We start from the raw sequence: 20,688 nt of genomic DNA, 5'->3' as shown, positions 1-20,688 counted from the left end.
CAAAGATGCATAAGGTACCTGATACAGTAAAATAAGATGTAAACAAGGTCTGACAGTCCATGGTGCCTTAGAAATCATAACTGTATAAAATGGTTGGATGGCAAGCAGAGTAACCCAAATGGAGAAGGAAGGATTTCTTACTAGTCCCTTAAACATGATGGTAATTATATGGAATAATATAACTTAAAAGGAGAGACAAACAGAGGGAGGGAGAGAGGGAGGAGGGCAGGAGTAGGAGGAATTGGTAACTCAGTTTTGTTTACTGTCTGAGGGCCACTGTAGTGGCTTAGGCTTTTACAGTCATAGAAGTGGTGGCTGGAAGGGATCTCTGGGGTCCACCAGTCCAGCCTTGCACTCAAAGCAGGATTGTGACCTGTGGTATTTCAGGTCACCCATGGCTTTGCTTAACCTGCCCTTCAAAGCCTTCAAGGATAGAGACTTGACAGCCTTCCTGGGCAGCATGTTCCTGTGCAGCACCACCCACGCACAATCACATGCAACCAGTCACAACTACAGTGACTCAATTCATGACCTTTGCTACCTGTTTTACCATTCACTACTACTGAGAAGAGTTCAGCTCAATGATCTTTGCCACTCCCCTTCAGGTGGTTGTAGATTGTTATCAGATCTCTCCTTATTTTCTTCTTTGCCAGCCTAACCGAGGCCAACTGCTTCAACATGTCTTCACAAGTCATAGGTAGGCCGCTCACCATCTCATCAGCCCTCTGCATGCCCCTCTCCTGTTTCTCGACATCGTTCTTGAACTGGGAAAGCCAAAACAGGACATAGTATCCCAGGTCTGGACTCAGTAGCACTGAATAAGGAGGGATAACAATTCCTATTCATCTGCTGTCTTCATGCTCCCTTCCTAATGTAGCTCAGTCTATGGTTCACTTTATTAATACTGAAAACACCCTGTTGGCTCATATTCAACTTAGTGTCCGCTGTGACAGCCACATGCTTTTCAGCTGGGCTAGTGCCCAGGCAGCCTGCACTGCTGCCTGGCACTATCCAACCCGGCGTGCACAACTTTGCACTCCTTGTTAAACTTCATGCGGTTTCTGTTGACCCAATTTTTAAGTTTCTCAAAGTTCTCTCAAGTGAAGCTCCACTTTTTTGTTTGAGAACCACATCCTTCCAAGTTAGCATTGTCTGAAAATCTGCTGCAGGTGCATCCTGTGTCATCATCCAAGTTACGATGAAGGTAGTGAACAATGCTGGCCCCAGTACTAACCACAGTGTTCTGCTTGCATTGGCCACCAATTAAACATCAACCCATTGACTGCTACCCTTCAAGCCCAGCCATCCATCCAGTTTCAACCCATCTAGCAGTCCATTCATCCAGACCATACACCTCAGCTTTTTCCTCACCTTGGGCTTTAACCACTTGCTTAATCCCCATTGCTCAAAATGGCAGCTGTGCTGGAGATCTTACAGACTGTTCAGCCCTCTGAAAATGTGTATTGATGAAAACGAAGTGCTCATTTAGCTTCCCAGCACTTTTCCTCAACTATTGCTGCAGTGCTGATTACCCTCTTCCCTAAAGCTCTCATTAAGTCCCCACCCTGCTTCCCATGAAATGGTAGTACTGCAGTGACTGATAAGGAAATAAAGATTTGATGTAACAGCTTGGTTGCTGCAGCATCAGGATACAGAACAGAAAAAGCATCTTGCTCCCAGTTTTGTTCAATCCCTGAACTTTTAACCAATGCAAAGTATCCCCAAATAACCTGGTCACTTCTTGCTACATAGTTCTAGTTAAAAAGAAAGATAATGTATGGTATTTAAATATTTCACCTCCTCTTGCTTTCAGTAACCTCTTTGGGTTACTGAAGAATTCTCTGTATTTGGAAGGGCATGTTATACTGGTCATGGGTTAAAAAGGAAAAAAAGGACAAGCCAAACTTAATATTTTAATTTGGCATAGAGGTTGCACAGTAGTACAGCTTTCATATGACACCCTAAAAGCTTGTGGTTCCTCTTCATTTTGGCAACTCCAGACTGCCAAACAGAAATAATGTGTATTTTCTTGTTTTTCCCACTGCCTGTTTGAAGAGAATCCTTGGTGTCTTTGGTGGATTTACCACAACACATCATCATCAAAAAATACCGCGAGCAAGCATAAACATTCTTAGCAACTCCCCTGCCTCCTCCCATGAGAACTGCAGAGTCTTATCGAAATATGAAAGAATGAACTACCTTGCTATCTTCAAGTTTACCCAAGAACTGAGGATAGACCATGGGAATGGAATTCAAAAGTGGAAGAAAAAGCAACATTTTTATCACTGCTGGCGTGATTTTCACTTGGACAATAACTCCTTGTCTTTTCTCTTTTTTTCCCTGTCCAAGAGCAGATGCATTATAGCAGCTACAGATATGGGAGGGATCAGGAGGTCCTGCCAATTTTCTTAGATCCTTCAGAGACATCACATCCAAAAAACTATCCTGTGAGAGATCTGAAAGCTTCCTAGAGTGTATTAACATAAGGACAAAAGGATGGTCCTCAGCAGATGGGTATGCTGAAGAGGTTAACAATCCTGGCTCAGAGTGGCGTGGCTATTCACACTAGGGATTCCAACGGCAAAACTGAATATTGCTATTCCACACATTGGATGGGGCAGGAGTGTGTAGGTGTGGCTTCTGCTTCGGAAGTGAATGGCTGCCACCCACACACTTTTCAGTCCTTCAGGGGCAGCAGCAGCAAACCTGGGTTTCCAGGTTGTAGATGAAGAACCCAATGGGAAAATGGATGTTCTGCATCTCCTTATAGTTAGTTAATTTGCTGCTTCAGGAAGTCACAGCACAGGAGAAATGGCACTTACTCACAAAACAAAGGAAGACATGATAAAACAGTCCTTTTTTGCAACATGACTTAATTTCAGCTTTGTACGTTAGCAGTCCAAGTTGCATATTGAAAGGTAAAATAAACTATCTTATCAAAAAAATCCTATTAGGTGTAAGTGCTATTGTAACACTATCATGTTTTGCACACGCTGACGTCTTGCTTTTCTGGTCTAAAACGTGTGCACATAAGGGCGTGGTTGCAGTGGTTAAACATCAGAAGTACCGTGCTAGGAGAAAACCTCGGGGGCCCTCCAATATGACTCACAGTTGTGCTGCAGTCATTTCCTCCTCTGGGTCCAACCTGTGTAAGAAATCTCAGAGCATTCAATGACAACTGTATGACTTGGTCATGTGTTGCACCTGTTGCAAATATACCAAATTAACTGCAAATTCCAGTAAGGTTAAATTAGCACTCAACTAGTTAATATAAATTAAAGTATTTATTTCAGTGGTAGCAGGGTTTAGTCCTTCAGTCCATGGCATTCAAATCACAGTATTAATCTTTGTGCAGTAGCTTTCTAATTATTCACTCTTGAAATATTTTACTCCAGTGCTACGAAGTAAATGTTTTGCATGTCTCATCTAAACCAATAAATTTGTTTTTACTGCAGATTAAGCATAGTTTTTTTAAATGCATTGCTAGCTTTGTTCTGTATTTTGCATTATGCTTATCTTGACAGACTCTTAGCTCAAAAGAATCTCCTGATCTGTAAACATTTTTAAAACATTAGATAAAACAGTATTTGTACTTGTAAACTTTGAGTTCTGAGATGGATTTGAACTGTGTGTTTTTCTTTCCTGTTTCTCTTTTTATTCTTTGTAGCACCACTGCCAAAGTACTGCATTTTTTGAATAAACAGTTCATGAAATATAGCTTTTATGAAATATTAAAATAAAAATTTTAATAACTTGACATGTACAAAGCCCAAAGCAGTATCTTTTCAGAAAAGGTATTTTTTAAACACAAGCACTGCAATAATATTATGATTCACGAGAACAGAGCAAGTAAACAATGATTAGAAACAGGAGGAGAGACATACACTGTCCTCCACTGGAAAGGGAGCTGTAAATATTTTAGCCTAGTTACAGTAGGTAACACTCAGTTCGCAGCTAAATTGCATTGTGTGATTAGTGGGTCAAATCTCCTAACATTGTCCGCATCAGTACTTGAACCAGATATTCTAAGGTTGTGGGAAGCTGCCAGGGTGTTTTCACTGTTCCTGGACTTCGCTGCTGTTGTACTCTCCCAATCTGCACGGGCTGTTTTGGAGGGCTAGAGTGTGACTGATCTGCATTAGTCCAACAAAACCCAGAGATCCTGTAACAGAGATCGCTGTGAGAGTTCAGCCAGAACTATTTGTACAAAAGCTGACGTTACGTGTCCAAGACAGAGTCATTCCTTCCTTCTCAGTAACTGTTCTGATGTCACTTGCTTGTTTTGTTGGGTTTTTTTAAATCTTTGCCTATGTAGCACTCATATCTTCAACGGCCACAGTTTTCCCTAAACAGAGATAGAGAAAAGGCACGTAATCCTTGGACCATCAATTTTCAATCTTTATTAAACTGCCTCAAGATCTTTAGAAAATTTAAATAAATGCAAACAGGAATGCAGAATAGAAATATATTTTATGCTTCTTTTATTTGCTAGCATTTTGTAAACTTCAAAATGAAATTCAAACATTTATATTAAGGCCTGGGTTATGTTTCCTTGTTAAGTTTTCATTGTTGAGCAGTAAACAGAGGGCTTCCTTTGAAATCAATATGAGCATAAACCAAATAATTGTTGCCTTGTGCTTAGTTTGTCCATATCTCCGTATATAAAGAAATATTTGCATTTTTTCAAAGTCAGTTAAACTTTCAGTGCTACATTATCACTATGCCAATCTACATATGAACCCCTCCCAGAACATTTCTTCTTACCCTTTCTGCAGTACATTTCTCCAGTGAGCTCTAAGTGCAGTAAACATTTCAACCTTTGATTATATGCCCAGTACCAGTCCCACAGGTACTGGGCATCCTGCGCCCACTTTCCAAAAGACATTACATGCATCAGAAACTTGGTCTTGTTCAGTAGTCTCTAAAGCCAGACCGAGTGTCTCATATTTTGGGGAGCTGGAGCAGTTCCCACATGAGGTGTGGGGCACACAGATCACGATCACTTGTTTTCTTACCATATGGCAAACTGCAAACCAACAGGATCAAGGATCCCTAGGACTAAAAGTGATAGATCATTTGTGTGGATATCATGATCTGCATCATGAAGGTTTTCATATGAAAAGGAAATATCCACAAATTCTGAGAAAAACTGTCTATGGGGAGAGACTTCTCTGAACTTCTGAGACAGAGGGTGACCTGTCGGGTGGAAGGCCTGCACTCATGCTCTGATTTCTAAGCAAGCAGTGACCATGCAGTAGCTGTAAGAACAGTTCTCATTCAGTACAGCATGGAAAGTACAATATAGCTTTTTTTGTTTCATTGTCAAATTACTAACTGTTTTTCAATATTACAATTTCTGTTATTTTTGCTTTAATATTTTAGAAATTACTTTGTATTTGGTACTATAATGAACTACATTGTTTTTCTCCCCCCATCCCCCCCCGCAATTTTACATCATTGCTTTAAATGATGTAGAATTAAATTGTTTTCAGAATCTGCCTAGCAACAAAAAAATGCTCTCTCTCCCTCTAGTGGAGGAGAATAAAATAGTTTTCTTGCCGGTTTTGCATGCATAAACCATCAAATAATACTATCAGAGGTTGAAAGCTTTTCTGAACAAGAATACATCATAATTTGTGTTTAATGTATAACATAAATGTTACATGACTAGTAGTTTAATAAGAGATTTCAATACTTTTTTCTGCAAGTGCACTGTTTTTAGAGCGATCCTTAATCATATGAATTTTAAAAAATTTATTTGTGCAAATATTTACAGATATCTAGACACATTTTAAAATAACGATAAAGGCCCAGCAGTTAAGATAAAAAATAACCCCTAATCTCAAAAGTAAAATACAGCGTGCTTAATGTTAAACACAGGAGCAACTTGCATGTTGGTATTTGCCAGATTGATCCTCAGTTTAAAAATCATGTGCCTAAACGATAAACTTTTTACTTAATCCAAATATTTCCAGCATTTGTGGTGTTCACCTTAAGAGAAGAAGACTGCCACAATACTTGGATGCAACGTGTGTCCCTCTCTTTCTCAAAATTAGGCGTTACAATCTAATGTTTTGTTTCAGTCTCCTAATAAAAACATTTTTAAAGAACAGCATAAGCATCTTTTAAGCACCTGGTATTCGTTGTAAGTGCAAACTGCTTATGTAAGTAATGATTTACAGGACTAAGTCCATGATTAGTGTAGTAGAAAATACTTCTTATGTATTACTGATTAAACAAGATGTGCCTATAATTACTCCACTTCTAGTTTCCAAAATATAACAATACTGTTGTTTCTTGGCTAGATTCCTGTTTTTAGTGGAAAGTTTGTTTTCTTATTCTGCTGAGCTTCTTTTTAGTGTATTGTCTATTTTGTGTTTTTATTATCTTCGTGGTTTTATTATTATTTTTCTTTCCCTTCCTTGTTGCCATGCAAAACTTCACACAGGCAGGTGGGGAAGCTGCCCATCCAAGGGAATCTGAAAGATGATGTGCATGTAGGTAACTTCACAGTCTTAAGCTTTTAGGGAGAGGGGCTTTCTCCACCTGCAAGTCACTGCTTTGCACTGAGTGTGTCACTGAGAGCATTTTAGCTCTAATTAACTTGAGTTTGTGTATTTGTTGTTCTTACCAAGTCACTAAGGGGTAACAAAGCTACTTAACAAGAAGCATTGGGTGGCTGTTCTGGGTTGCCACTGTCTCACTCAAGTACCAATCTCTTAGCAAGAAGGAAAAACTTTTATTTTCTTGTACGGGAGAGTGACTCCAAGGACTGTGGTGCAACGAGTCACTAGAGCTGTAATTGCTCGAAGTAGCACATAAACTTAAAGAGTGTGGTGAAACGGTGCACTAAGAGATGATACAGAAGAGATGGTGGAATGTTCTTCAGAAATGCCAGTGTGGCCTCCTGACTGTATCTGTACTTGAAAATCACCTCCAGCATGAAAAAGAGAAGTAACGGAGGGACAGAGGGATGTAAGAGACAGTGCTTTTGTGGCTGCCACAGCAGCTCTGCACTTCCGTCCCGACAGAGATAGGCTGGCGTAAACGCATCCCGGGCTCTGGAATTTGACAAACTATTTACGGCCTGGTTAGTTTGTGCAGTGTTTTAGGGAGGGTGACACAGAACAAAAAGCAGAGGAGCAAAGTGTGAAAGGGACATTTGTCCACTGACTGTTCATATTATCAAACGGGGGAGAGAAAGTAATAGATTGCTGCCCAGGATAACGTAGTAATGCCATCACACACACCAGCCTGTATTTGTTGGTTGTGTTTTCCCGAATGCTGTATTCCTTTCCTGTTCGTGTAAGAATGTAATAAAGATTATTATTTGTGGGAGAGCAAGCGTTGGCTCCTGAGGCATTCAAAGTTAGTTGTTAACTTTCCCCTGATTTCAAAATGGAGTCTCAGTCGCTGGTGGTCAGCAGTTTTCAAAGGACCTCGTGGATGCCTGGAGATGCCCCTGCTGCTGCTCCGACAGCTACGCTGAAGTGGCATCAAACACACAAACGAAAAAGAAAAAAAAACTATCAGATGTTCTCTAATTTAAATCAGTTGATCATCTGTGGAGTTGCATCAATAGGGAATGCAGATATGGTTTTAATACAACTTTATTTTTATGTGTTAAGAAAGGAAATTATTATCAATCTTTATAAGCCTTGTTTTGCAAGCATTTTTTTGTTCATGTTCAGAAATGGTTTTTCACCCAGTTAGCATGTTCCTAACTTTGAGATTATGACTATTTCAGCCTCTTAGTATTTTCAGGTGCACCGTCTTTGTCTTCAGGATTAAACACCGCCGACTCACTTCTCAAGATTTTCTTCAGAGGCACATACTTTCTTTAGCTCATTTCATTACTGACCTGACAGTTCCCCGAGTGTGTATTTTTAAATTTATTTCTTAACAGCAATGTAATGAGACTGTAATGAGGAGCTATAATTAGTATTAATGAGGCTTAATGTAATGAACAGTCACCACAGCATTTTACCGTCCCTCGCAATAACAAGGTTTCTGCGGCCCCGCCGCTCCTCTCCCCCCGACGCCCGTGTGGAGACGCCGCCGTGCCGCGCGGCCGAGCGAGGGCCCCTCTCCCTCCGCCTTCCGCCCACCGCAAGCCCGCCATAACCGCCGAGGGAGGGAGGAGAAAGGGCGGCGGTTCCGATGGCGGCCGCCGCGCCAGGGGGCGTCTGTTGGGGCAGCCGGTCTGGCCTGGCTCGGCCAGCCTGGGCCCCGGCCCCTGCCCGCCCCGGCCCCTGCCCGCCTGGCCCGCCCGGCTGCCGGAGCGGCGGGGCCCGCAAGGCGTGAGGAGGGACGCGGGTGCTGCGGGGTCTTGTAATTAGAGGATTTTACCCTTCCCGGCTGCTTCCGTTCTCTTGTAGAAGCTAGAGTTTGGCACGTCTTTAACCTTATTTCGTCACGGATAGAAACAGCAGCTCAGGAAGGTATGTCAGGTGCAGATGTGACATACCAGGCTCGTCGGTCGGGAGTGACCAGTTATATCAGTGGAGTGACAGCAGGTCACACGGAAATCAGACACGTTATGGTTTCTGTAAATTTTAAATTATTTACTAAAAGTATACTATTTTTTAATACTTATTTTAACCAAATTCCCTCTGAAAATGTTGCTCCTTCAGGTGTGGCAAATTCGATTAAAAATTATTTTAATTCCTATATTAATCTAACATCTATTGCTGATTTATTGACGTTTTGATAGGTGATTTAAGTAAGGCAATTACAGAAGAAGCGGGTTTATTGTTCAATAATTATTCTATATCCTTGGAATTTTCTAAAAGTTTGTTGCACTAAATAACAGCTGGTAATGCTTGTTGAGTATGCACAATTCATAGTGCTCTGCAAACCATTATAAACATATTGTTTCACAAACAATGCCATTTACGTCATGGAGAAGCCAAGAGACACACTCAGAGCAGACCGCTGAGAAGACTGGAAATAATGAGCTCATCCTCTGACCCCATTTTGATGGCTCTTTGACCCAAAAAGCAGGTAGTGCTGAATAGGCAGGTAAGGCTGATCATCCTGGGCTTCTAAGGAGGTTAAAAATTGCGTGCAGTAAACTGACTACTGAGTGATGAGGTCTTCATTTTCTGTGGTTAGAGCAGCTTTACAGAACCAAATCTAATCGTACTCTGTCAATGTCCAATGGCAAACCTTCATTACCTTTTGTAGAGCTAGCATCAAGTCCCTTGGACTGATTCTGCCAGAGCGCTCCAGGCAGTTTTAGATAACTGTTCTCACAATATCACTTGTCAGACCAAGGTTTTGCCTTACACAATATCAGAAACGAGAACAGTCGTCACCCGATTGCCAAGTCATGGTTTCAGTGGGAGAGCACAGGGAAAGAAAACTGCTACTAAATCTTTCAAACATTAAATTATTTTAACTAATTTCACCCTCAGTTTCATTCACCTCTTATTAAGGTTCATTTATAAACAGAAGAAACAGTCCTACCCACTGATAAAAAATGTTTTATGAAATACTTTAGGTATATCAGGTAATGGAATAAATTTGAAAGAAGCCCGGGTTCTGTAGATGTGTACACTGACTATGGAAATTGCCAGTAAGTCTTTATATACGGAGTCTCACGAAAGACAGAGGTTTTGTTATTGCCTGTTGCACAGGACCAAGTGTATAACAAGGTAACGCGTATGGCACTGATCCTACGGTGCACACATCTGGGGCCTAAACAATACAGAAAATTTTTCTGGATTTTTTTTCCCCTTATGTTTAGAGAGTTAGATTTTAATTTCAAGTTGCTGCCTATTTTAAGTCTCTTGTTTTGGGGGGTTATTATTTTTTTAAATATTTTAGAAGTCTTATGTCTATCTGCTTAGTTGCTTCTAAACTTCTGGCCTCTTAAAGGTGTTTCAGATTGAGATTTGAGATTCAAATAAAAATTGAGTTGCTAATGACTTCTGATGCTTTGATAGCAGTACAGTGTGTTGTATTGTTAAATGTATCTTGATTTATGTGTTTCTTAGTGCACTTAATAACTGTGTGCTTACAGTTAGGTGGAGTGGCCTGCAGCTGCACCACTGAAATCTGTGGGTGTTTTTTAGCTTTGACACCAGCGTGAGCCTGGCTGTGCTCTAACCTAGAGGCTATGCAGCTGGTTTTTACCATACTTAGCTGGCTATGATAACATCCTATTAGTCAGAACAATGAGGAGGCAGAAGCGAAGATAAAATTGAAGCTTTAAGCATCTGACTCATTCAGTTTCTGGCACAATGAGGTGCAAATTGCACTTCCTGAGTTTGCAGCACACCTAGCAAACCTCAATTACAGCATACCCCAAATGCGCTATGCTATGAAAAGGCCTGCTCACTGCCTCAGCACACACCCATCTAACTTGCACGTTGTTGCTTCTCATTGCTAATTTAATGTTGGTAGTGGCTTCTTGTAGGATGTTAGCGAACAAAGGCTTTGTGTTCTTGCAATTCTTTGTGCTGGTTTTGCAGTCTTTGCCCATTGCCACCCAGAGAGGACAGCTTGTAGTAACGGTATCTTGATAATCTTCAGTTGGACAATAACTTCGCAGACGTAGGGCCTCCATCATCTGTGCCCTTACCTTTTGACATTGAAAGGTGGAATATTAGTAATTGCAATATCACTCATGGTGGTAATAAGCAGCATACCACCTTGCGGTTTTTTCTCAGAAATAGTAATAGACCTGCTTCTCAGATGCATGCCATCTGTTCCATCAACAAGTATAATTTAATGACCCCAATGGACAGAATCATAGAATCACAGAATGGTGGGAGTTGGAAGGGACCTCTGGAGATCATCTTGTCCAACCCCCCTGCTTGAGCAGCCACACCTAGAGCAGGGGGCACAGGAACGCGTCCAGGTGGGTTTGAATGTCTCCAGGGAAGGAGACTCCACAAACTCTCTGGGCAGCCTGTGCCACTGTTCTGGCACCCGCACAGGAAATAAGTTTTTTCTCATGTTTAGGTGGAACTTCCTGTGTTCCAATTTGTGCCCATTGCCCCTTGTTCTGTTGTTGGGCACCACTGAAAAGAGTCTGGCCCAATCCTCCTGGCACCCACCCTTTAGATATTTATAAGAATTGATGAGGTCCCGCCTTCAGTCTTCTCTTCTCCAGGCTGAACTAACCCAGGTCTCTCAGCATCTCTTATAAGGGAGATGCTGCAGCCCCCTGATCATCTTGGTATATCTCCTTTGAACTTGCTCAAGCAGTTCCCTGTCTTTCTTGAACCCAGGGGTGCCCAAAACTGGACACAGCACTCCAAATGTGGTCTCACCAGGGCAGAGTAGAGGGGGAGGATAACCTTCCTTGACCTGCTGGCCACACTCCTTTTAATGCATCCCAGGATACCATTGGCCTTCTTGGCCACAAGGGCACATTGCTGGCTCATGGTCAGCTTGCTGTCCACCAGCACTCCCAGGTCCTTCTCAACAGAGCTGCTTTCCAGTAGTTCAGCCCCCAACATGTACCAGTGCATGGGGTTGTTCCTGCCCAGGTGCAGGACCTTGCACTTGGTTTTGCCAAATTTCATGAGGTTCCCCTTGGCCCAGCTCTCCAGCCTGTCCAGTTCTCTCTGAATGGCAGCACAGCCTTCTGGTGTATCAGCCGCTCCTCCCAGCTTGGTATCATCAGCAAACTTGCTGAATTCCATATAATTATATCCAAAAAAGCCCAAAGCTGGAATTGCGCTGGTGTCTTGCTGAAAGCATGTTGCAGCCCCTTTCAAGTCACAAGCCCTGTCTGAGAAATATTAACAAAACGTAGTGTGTTGGTGTAAGTCAGATTCAGCATCTATGGTGCATGGAGATAGCTGCAAGGTACGCTCAGCACCAGGAACTAGCAAAAGGAAATTCTGTCTACAAATCTGTGGTGGCTAGAGCAAAGGAGGAGCTTTTGAGGGCAAGTCAGAGAAGATGGTAGACATGTTTTACTCAGTGCCCTTGTCATTACACAAAATATTCTGGTGCAGATACCCCTCCTTGCTGAATGCTGTTTTCTACATGGGATATCAGGTTGCAGCTGGTAGTGGGCAGGAGCAAAGCAAGGCATGCTCCAGCTAACTTTCTAGGACTTTCATAGATGTCTACTTTGGGGAAAGGCTGTTGTTATTCTAAGGCTTGGAACCAAAATTTGGATCAAAAATATGGAGGTCTTGAGGCTGTTTCCTGCATATGTTCTAGTCCACTTATGTTTTTCATCCACAGTTAAAACGCACTGTGTACATTTGAGATTCTTGAAAGTGATTAAGAGAGTCCCAGGAAGGAATTTTCATTACAGGTGAGTTAATTTTTCAGTGGTATTGTTATTTATGTACATTCATTTCTACAGCAATTAGAAGATGCTCTCTTAAATCTCCCTGGACAAATAGAAGGTCGTAGTACTCCATAAAAATAGCAGTGATCCAAGCTGAGATGCAGAATTGAGTAATACACAGTGAGGATGGGTAGAGCTGATGTAGGAGGTGTGCTTGCTCAGTCACACCTTTCACCTTGCTCATCTATACTTATCTTACAAGTGCCATGACCCTGTAAGAATCACAACCTATTTCCCATGGGCTATTTTTCCCCCTATTCCTTCTCATATTACTTGTAATATTTTGTTATTTAAGAGGATTTTTTTCTAAAATATTTTTATGCATTTCTTAGAAAATTTTGAAATGGCTCTGAAGGCTTGTCTTCGAGCTCTTTAAGCTGGCTGAAGGGACAGGTGAGGTGAACTATATGCAGTTAAATAGTTTATATCATTCATGCCATAAGAATACCAAAAGCTCTTTTTTTTTCCTATTCTATGTATATAAAAGAGGGATTTTTAGAAAATTTTCAGAGAGGAATCCTAGCAAACATATTGGGAAGCCAAAGAATATTGACAGAGTGATAGAATGTCCTCCCGAAATAACAAAAAAAAAAAATTGGACAATGAGTGTTTATGTTCATTCCTTTTTCTGTGAAAGAGAATCAGAGCAGCTCAGTTGTACATAATATGCCATAGGCTATTAACAGGTATTCCCCTTAACACAACTAATTAATGAGGAGAATTACATTCTAAGTAAGAGGATCTGAGTTTCGTTACTTTTCCTGTTTCTATAAAATTTCAGACAACCACCGTAAATCTATGATAGCTGTGAGGTTATTGTATTTATTACAATATTTTTATCTCTTGCTGTTACTTTTTGGTTGAGTCTGTGGTGGCATAAAAACATTGTAAATGCTTAGAGAAAGACTCAGGTTCTAAATATGTAAAGATAGCCTAGACATTTGGGCTTTTAAAGTAACTTCTTCATTTTAGCTTCTCTTTAATTTCTTTTGCTGCTTCTTTTACAATGAGCAGTATTTTAACAACGCAGAGAAGAAAACAGAAGCATGAGCTACTCCAGTTTCAACAAGATGAAATACAAGGTAGGTTAACTTTTTTGAATGTACAATCAAATTGCAACAGATTTCTTTAATTATCAGGTGTTGATAGGCATGAGTGTACTGTTGAAATGGATATTCTTTCTGGTTTTTAAATTCATGTTTCCCAAATAAAAGCCTGGATCTTGTCTACATGAAACTCTTTAACAATAAAGGGTTGAATTTAAGACTACAGTTTGTGTGACACTGAAAGAATAAAACTATACTCCTTCCTATACTCCTTTTGTATCATAAAACTTCTCCAAATGACATTCCTAAATTTCAGAATAGTGTATTGGGACAAACCCAAAATACTTTTGAATATGTCCCATCTTCTTTTTACCAATAGTTAAGAATGTTCTTTCTCATGAGTCTGCATAAGAGTGGGACACAAACTGGAAAGCATTCAGCATCAATTCCCACGCTTCCATCTCAAGCCAGTCCTGTCCCATTGAAACCAGCAGTACCCTTTTGCCGCAGTGGAAGAGAAACCATTATTTTAGCAGGAATTATACATAGTTTTCTGGCATCAGGTACTTTGGTCTCTGGTAGTTATTTACATCTGAGGACAGTAAAGAAATTGGGAAGTCTCCTTCCAGGCATCTAGGTTTCCTTTGTTCTTAGTTATGATGAGAATCATTGTGGTCCTAGGCAAGAGGAAACGAAAAATCAGACATCAGTAGTTTAGATCACAAATAATAGAACATTCTGGGTACATATACAATAGTTCTGAGAGGAAAGATGTCATCAGGATGTAAGCAAATAAGGAACTTTTGCACTGTAGAGAGATGATTGTCTTCAAATAACATGGTGGTTGTATTAGTCCAGTATTGCAGCATGACACTGTTCCTGCTAGTGGGTTGTTACTAGATCGCATAGGTGATACAGACATACTGCAAATGTAGATAGTTTTTCAGAGTAGAATTAGATTCAGTAAGCTTTATGATGTTACAAAAAGTTTAGAAATACCTTAACTGAACATCAGCATGACCTGTTCACAAGTGATGCCTTTCCAACCTCTCACATTGTAATTCACATTATTTCTTGTTTGAAATCTCTCCCATATTAGGATTACAATTAGAATTAGGCCAGAATCAGAGATGTTCATATGGTGCTATTTGGGATGAAATTAAGTCTCCTAAATAAAGGCTTCCAGTGCCTTCTAAAACACCTTGAGTTGCCTAAGACATCCATATGGGGCTGTTAGATATGATGGGGCTGTCAGATTAAGGAGACCCTTATTCTGGAGCACAAAGTGGTTAAAAAGGTGGGACAGTCGGTAGCTGCCTGTTTTTAGGTAGGTGAAATCCCCTCTGTGCGGTCAGCAGGCGGGCAGTGTACAGTCAGTACTGTTCCAGCTGGCACCTCTGTTGAAAGGGGAGCTCCTTCTCATGTCACATAGCAGCATCACTGGCCGCAGGAAGAACCACGTAGTCTGCTTAGATACAGATACTTCATGATACTGGCTAAGCAGTTAGTGAATACTAGGTCCTGAATGTCTGATTGGCCTGCCCCTCTTGAGAGGGTGGAGTTTCCTTCTGTTGGGAGTGTGTTCTTTTTGATTTGCATTACCAGGCCACTTCAGAAGCTAAATATATAAGTATTATAAATCTTTTTATTTCCACAGTGACCAAACATCGCTTTCAGAGTTTCAGTTATTCAGATTATGGAAAACCTGCAAACATGTTTAGTCAGAATCAGCATGGAGTTTTGAAAGTCAATAGATGTAGCAATTATAAAAGATAGTATAAGACTGGTTAGAGTAGTAATCTGATTTTCATTTCCTTTAAATCTTCCCGAATTCATTTATCAGTGTAATATCAGTGTAATGCCCATTAGTAGTGACTGAAATAATACAACTAACATATTGTGGGTTTATTATTTAGCATAAGTCCCAAACTGGAAGAGCTTTACTTCTATAAAAAGTCTCATGAAGAACTCCAAATGAAATCTGTGACACCTTTAAAATTAAGCCTTAGCTTCATGTATAAACATTAATGATGCAGGTTTCATTTCCTACCAAATTCAGTGTTAACATTTTTTAAGCGTTTGTAATATTCAGAAATCTGCAAGATGAAGACTACTATTCTATGCCAGGGAATTCCTTCTGCTATGTCAGAGGGCTACAGAAATATTCCTAGAAAAAAATTCCTAGAAAAAAAATCATAGAAAGGTTACAGTGTGGCATTGAGTGATATGCAATCTAGACCTTACAAGGTATGGGGGAATTGTTGTGGTGAAGCCCATTAAATGTGAAAGAAAATGCTAAATTAGGGTAATCTGTCTCTCAGTGTTTGCCAGGATGATCCCAACACTGCTCTTGTTATTTCGGTAGTTTAATAGTCTACCAAATGAGGACAGCTCAAAGGTGATTTAAAACTTCGGCATCTCGGAAATCCTGTTTCTTCAGCCAGACAAGAAAAAAGCCTGGGGCTTGCTTTGTTTCAGTGTTTCTTACCCACACGTAATTACTATGAAGCTAATATAGTCGCACTAATGTAAAGCCAGTCCAATCTACATAAGAGCAATAGACAGTGAATTCGTTTGTGGCAGGTGAGGACAAAATCTTGTTTCCATCCCAGTGCCTCAGATCTCAAGTTTCCAGTGAAAATCCCGGCGAAGCTCTGGTACGCTACATCAAAGGTGTCTCTGCCATCCCAGACCATGCATTTGATCTTGCATTTTTTAAACAAAAAAAAAATTCACTTTTGCAAAGAGTGACATATAGACGATAGGTGAAAATACTTTATGAATTTCTCACCAGACAGGTAGTATAAGGATATGTGAAAGTTTTGCTGGAATATGATAATGCTGAGTGTCTGTATTGAATCAGTTTGTATCGTTCACAGAATATTCACTGTGGTAAGACACATTGATATTGATCGTTCCCTGTTAAAGATCCTTCTGATTTTGCAGACTACCTCCTAATAGCCAGCTTACATCTAAGCACAGAACTGAGGTTCCTGTTAAATGCCAACTAGGAACACTGCAGACAGCATGGAGCTGCTGCCCACACTGGGCATGAAGCCATGCTTAAATGTGTTGTGGGTAAAGACTTCGTGAACAGGCCCTATGGCTCCATTACAAGAGCTGTGAAAATTTGTAGAATGAAAGTTTACAATATGCCTGCGTGCTGATCTAAATCAGCATATAGATCTAAGCTGCAGATAAGACCCTTAAGCCAGTGTTTCCTTTTGCCCATACATGGGAAATGACCAACCGATAGATGAATGACTAAGCAAAGTATTAGTTATTTATGCACATATAAAGTTGACTTTCTAGGCCCCCTGAAAACCACAGGAGACAGTGGTTTAATTTTCTTATGTCTATTCTGAATATTCTAGCAAAAACAATAGGAGTTTTCTGCTTATTTAGTGCATACTTTCAATGAGTTCATCCTTCTACACAATAAATGGAAGATAGAGTGCCTACTTTCTCTGTGTGTGTGTGTGTATCTATATATATATATTTATGGCTGAAGTAGCTAAATGCTCCACTTACTAAACAGATTATACCAGGAGACCAGAAGGCCAATCTGTCACAATGCAGTGTATTTTAAAAATAGCTCCAGACGCCAGTATTGACACCGTTGAACTGAAGCTATATGACTGCACAGAGCCCCAGTAAAAACAGAAGCTGGCCTGTGTGGAGTAGTTTGAAGCTTTGGAGTCATAACTCTGAAGTGATGCATTAGTGTTAACAGGTTGACAGGAAGAGGAGCCTCCTGTGAGGGAAGCTGGCCACTGCTTTCCCTTTCTCTTAAAGAAAAGAAAAAATGTTAATGTTTCTCTTTTTGTGAAAGCAAGTACACATGCAATATCTGTCCCTAATATAATCATCAAAATAAACTTCCTATTCTCTGTGTTTTCCCCAAAGCTTTTTGCAGCATGTGTAGATCATTTTAGAGCATGCTTATCTCTCCGCCATGTGCTCAAAGGCCACGTGTATCTATGGAGACTATATGTCACTTTCTGGAACCATGCAGACTCAGTAAGCAGATGCCGACAGCATCCCATCCACATCCTGTCTGTATTCAGAAGTATTCTTGAAGAAGATACCTATAGGTGAGTTATGTAAAATCTAGTTACACAGTTTTGTCAAGTCAGAAACTATACGTAGTACCTGTGTTTATGGCTTGCTGTTACCTAACAACCAACCACAGGCTTGTCGTAGATGTAATAAAAATTAGGCCACTGTGTTCTCAGAAGCAGCCATATTAGCCTGGAAACCTCCTTGTCTGTGATAAGCCTGTGGCTAACGAGTGACAACTAGCCATGAGCAAGCTTTGATGAAAGCTTGCATCAAAATTATTATATGACTTTTGCAAATGGGACTTACACTCTGAAATTACCGAACTGCTTTGGAAATGCTTAAACTACAGTGTTTGTGTACATACGTACTTTCTTAAGTGATGGTCACACAGAAGAAGATGAGACTCCTCAGATCATTTACAGTATCCTCCTTGCATCTGAAATACCTTTGACTGCTTGTCTGTGTTCTCAAGTATTAAATTCAGACTTCTCAGTAATGTGCACTTTGGTTAAATGCAGGGAGCACCTATTATCTCAACTTATCTCAAGGAAACCTGGCATTTAAGACTGCATTTAAATAAAATTAAGAAAATATTAGAAGTTGAGGAAGCATTGAAATATAAGACCCTGAGACAGCTAAACTTCAGTGGAGGACTGGTGCTTACAACAGAATAGTTTCAAAGACTGAGTAAACAAACATTTATATTTCTATATTTTTATATGTGGCTTTTTTTTTTAATTGGTAAGTATAGCTAATGGCTAGTGACAATTGGCAAAACCAGTTTGTCTTTAAATGAAAAACTATCCTGCTGACAATTTTATCTCAAATACTGTTCAGAACTATCATCTATTTGGATATTTGAAAGCAAATGGTCAGAGCAGATTATGTCACATTAAGTTCCACATAGATACTATCGTTAATGTGCCTTACTTTTCTAGTAAATATACTTGTGAAAGATTCTAGAATCATGGTTTTAGAGGCTGAAATATTTTAGCCATTTGGGTCATTGTATTTCAAGTTTATTTCCCTGCACTACCCATCTGCCAGTTGAGGGACCATCAAGAAGGCTCAGCGAATAGTGTATTGTCTTTATGTGTTTGTTCCTTGCTTTGCCCTATGAAATAGCATGACATGAATCAATCTAGCTATCAAAAATGTTGCTTTTTGTGATAAGGATACTTTTAATTTCCATACTCCCTATATTTCTCTTTCTGGTAAATGTCCATCAAAAGGAGACAGTGAAGGATATGGTTTACAAGTTCTGGTATGATATTCTTTCAACCATGAAAACCAATATATCACATGTAAAGGTTACAGTAAAATCAGCTAACAGATGTGTGCAGACAAAGCTCTCTTACTGTGAATAGCAGCTAACTATGCTTGTGTTTGTGGGGAAAAATAGCAGCAAGCTCGCTGTACAAATTATGATATCTTTGGGGGTTTTGATGTGTGTTTTTTTTTACAGGACCTGGGAGCTGACTTTTAAGATCATGAACATGTTCGGTATTTCATCTGAAGGAAAATACTCAGTGTCAGTGCATATAGAAAATGTGGTAAAAACCATCCCTTTATACAGTTGATTTCATTTTTATTACTTCAGTTGGGTTGCTAATACCAAAAATAGTTTGAAAATGCTTTCAAATAAAGATAGATATTCAATGTTTTCTGCTGTGCTATCACCGCCTCTGTTGCTCCCCCTTCTGTGACCTTGGTGCCATCTGTTCCACAGTACAAGTACTTGATGTGAGAACTCCACAATTTGTAATGTGGATAATCTTCGGAGTACCAGTAGCAAGTGGGAGAAAAACTTTTACTTTGCTGGCATTTAACCAGTGTCTTGCTGCATATGCTGGCCTTTGCAGTATTTACCACTGATGTACTCAGTGAAATACCAAGTCATCATTTGTTCTTGGATTGTAACAAAGCTTAAAGATATTTGCCTATTCTTAATAAAAGGCATAAAAAAAGACCGGAAGATATATTCAAAACAGAACCTCCTTGGCCAGCTGTGGTTGGAGCTACTTTTGCCAGAACAGCTGGAAGTTTTTTAATTGTAGTTCTTACAATTCATCGTTTCAGTTAGCTACTGCCTCTTCTGCAGAGAAGGAGACCATGATGACCATTTAAATAGCTCAAATAAAAAGGCCAGAAAAACTATCATTATTCATGGACTGCAAATGAGTTTGCATCTTCTGCTATTTCTGGTAACAGCTGGTGGAGGACACCCTGATAACAGTTGTATATTTATCAGCCTTTCTTGTTTTGTTGTTCACACTGTACTTTAACCCTGTGGTTTATGGTCAAGGAAACAAAGAGCTGCAAATCAAGCTATTCAACAAGCGGTGAAGGCTCAGAGCACTTACCACATGGCAAACAGCAATGACATAGCAGCTATTTAGTTTACTGAGTTAGGTAACTGATCCTAGATGTAAAACTCTAGCTCTTCCACCTTCTAAGAAACTACGATCACTAGTACTGTAAAACAAAGATACTCCTGCACAAAGTGTTTTTATGATACTGGCTGGTACTTGAAGCTGAACTGTTTGACTTCAACAGTTTTCAGATCCTTGTTATTATGGTCATACTACTATGAAGCTTACTATGAAACAAGATCAAGCAGAAGAGCTGGCATGTGAAAATGCTGCAGGTTTGCCAAAGGAGATCTAAAACAGAATTTATTTTAAAAGAAATGGAAGCCTACTTTCACTGGGCTGTAGTAAAAGTGATGATTATAGAGAATAGAGTGGAATCCAGCTGCAGGTAACTATTGTTAGATAGGAAAATAAAAGCAGTAAAGTAAGTTGGGAAACTGAGCCTTTCCAAATGCAAAATCAACTTTCACAATCAAGTGTCAAAATATTTTTTAATATTTGAAAAGATGTACACTATTTTGTCTTGTTACATTTAGAACAATGAAGTTTTATCAACATTTTAGGGGGTTTGTGACTTTGTCTCTTTTACTGCTGAATTCTGAAATATGTCAAAATTAGGATTACGAATGCTTTTTTTATTTATTTAAAGCAATTAGTTCTTCATTTAACAAGGCTGATACATTTTTCTTGTAGGACTTCCAAAAGTGGCTGTACTTGAGGGAAGGACATATAATTTTTTAGAGAGGCTACCTAGACATAGAAATTTGAAAAACTAATTTTCATTGAAAATTTTTCCAGCATTGTCAACCCCAAGAGACCCATCCATGAGTACAGACACCAGAAAATTAATTGTCAGCTTTTAAATTATTATAAAACTAAAGGAAAAACAAAT

General features: G+C 39.8%; 1 long non-coding RNA gene across 1 annotated transcript; it reads left to right on the top strand.

Annotated features, from left to right (window-relative positions):
- The first annotated feature begins 8,265 nt into the window (after window positions 1-8,265).
- LOC135314207 (uncharacterized) lies at window positions 8,266-19,088 on the top strand. The gene is made up of 5 exons (XR_010373654.1): window positions 8,266-8,441; window positions 12,208-12,280; window positions 13,331-13,398; window positions 17,269-17,456; window positions 18,890-19,088. It is a non-coding gene; the product is annotated as an uncharacterized LOC135314207 (long non-coding RNA).
- The last annotated feature ends 1,600 nt before the right edge of the window (window positions 19,089-20,688 follow it).

This window comes from Phalacrocorax carbo, chromosome 7 (genome assembly GCF_963921805.1).
Source record: "Phalacrocorax carbo chromosome 7, bPhaCar2.1, whole genome shotgun sequence".
NCBI classification, from domain to species: Eukaryota; Metazoa; Chordata; class Aves; order Suliformes; family Phalacrocoracidae; genus Phalacrocorax; species Phalacrocorax carbo.
This window is presented reverse-complemented; position numbering and strand designations above follow the sequence as displayed.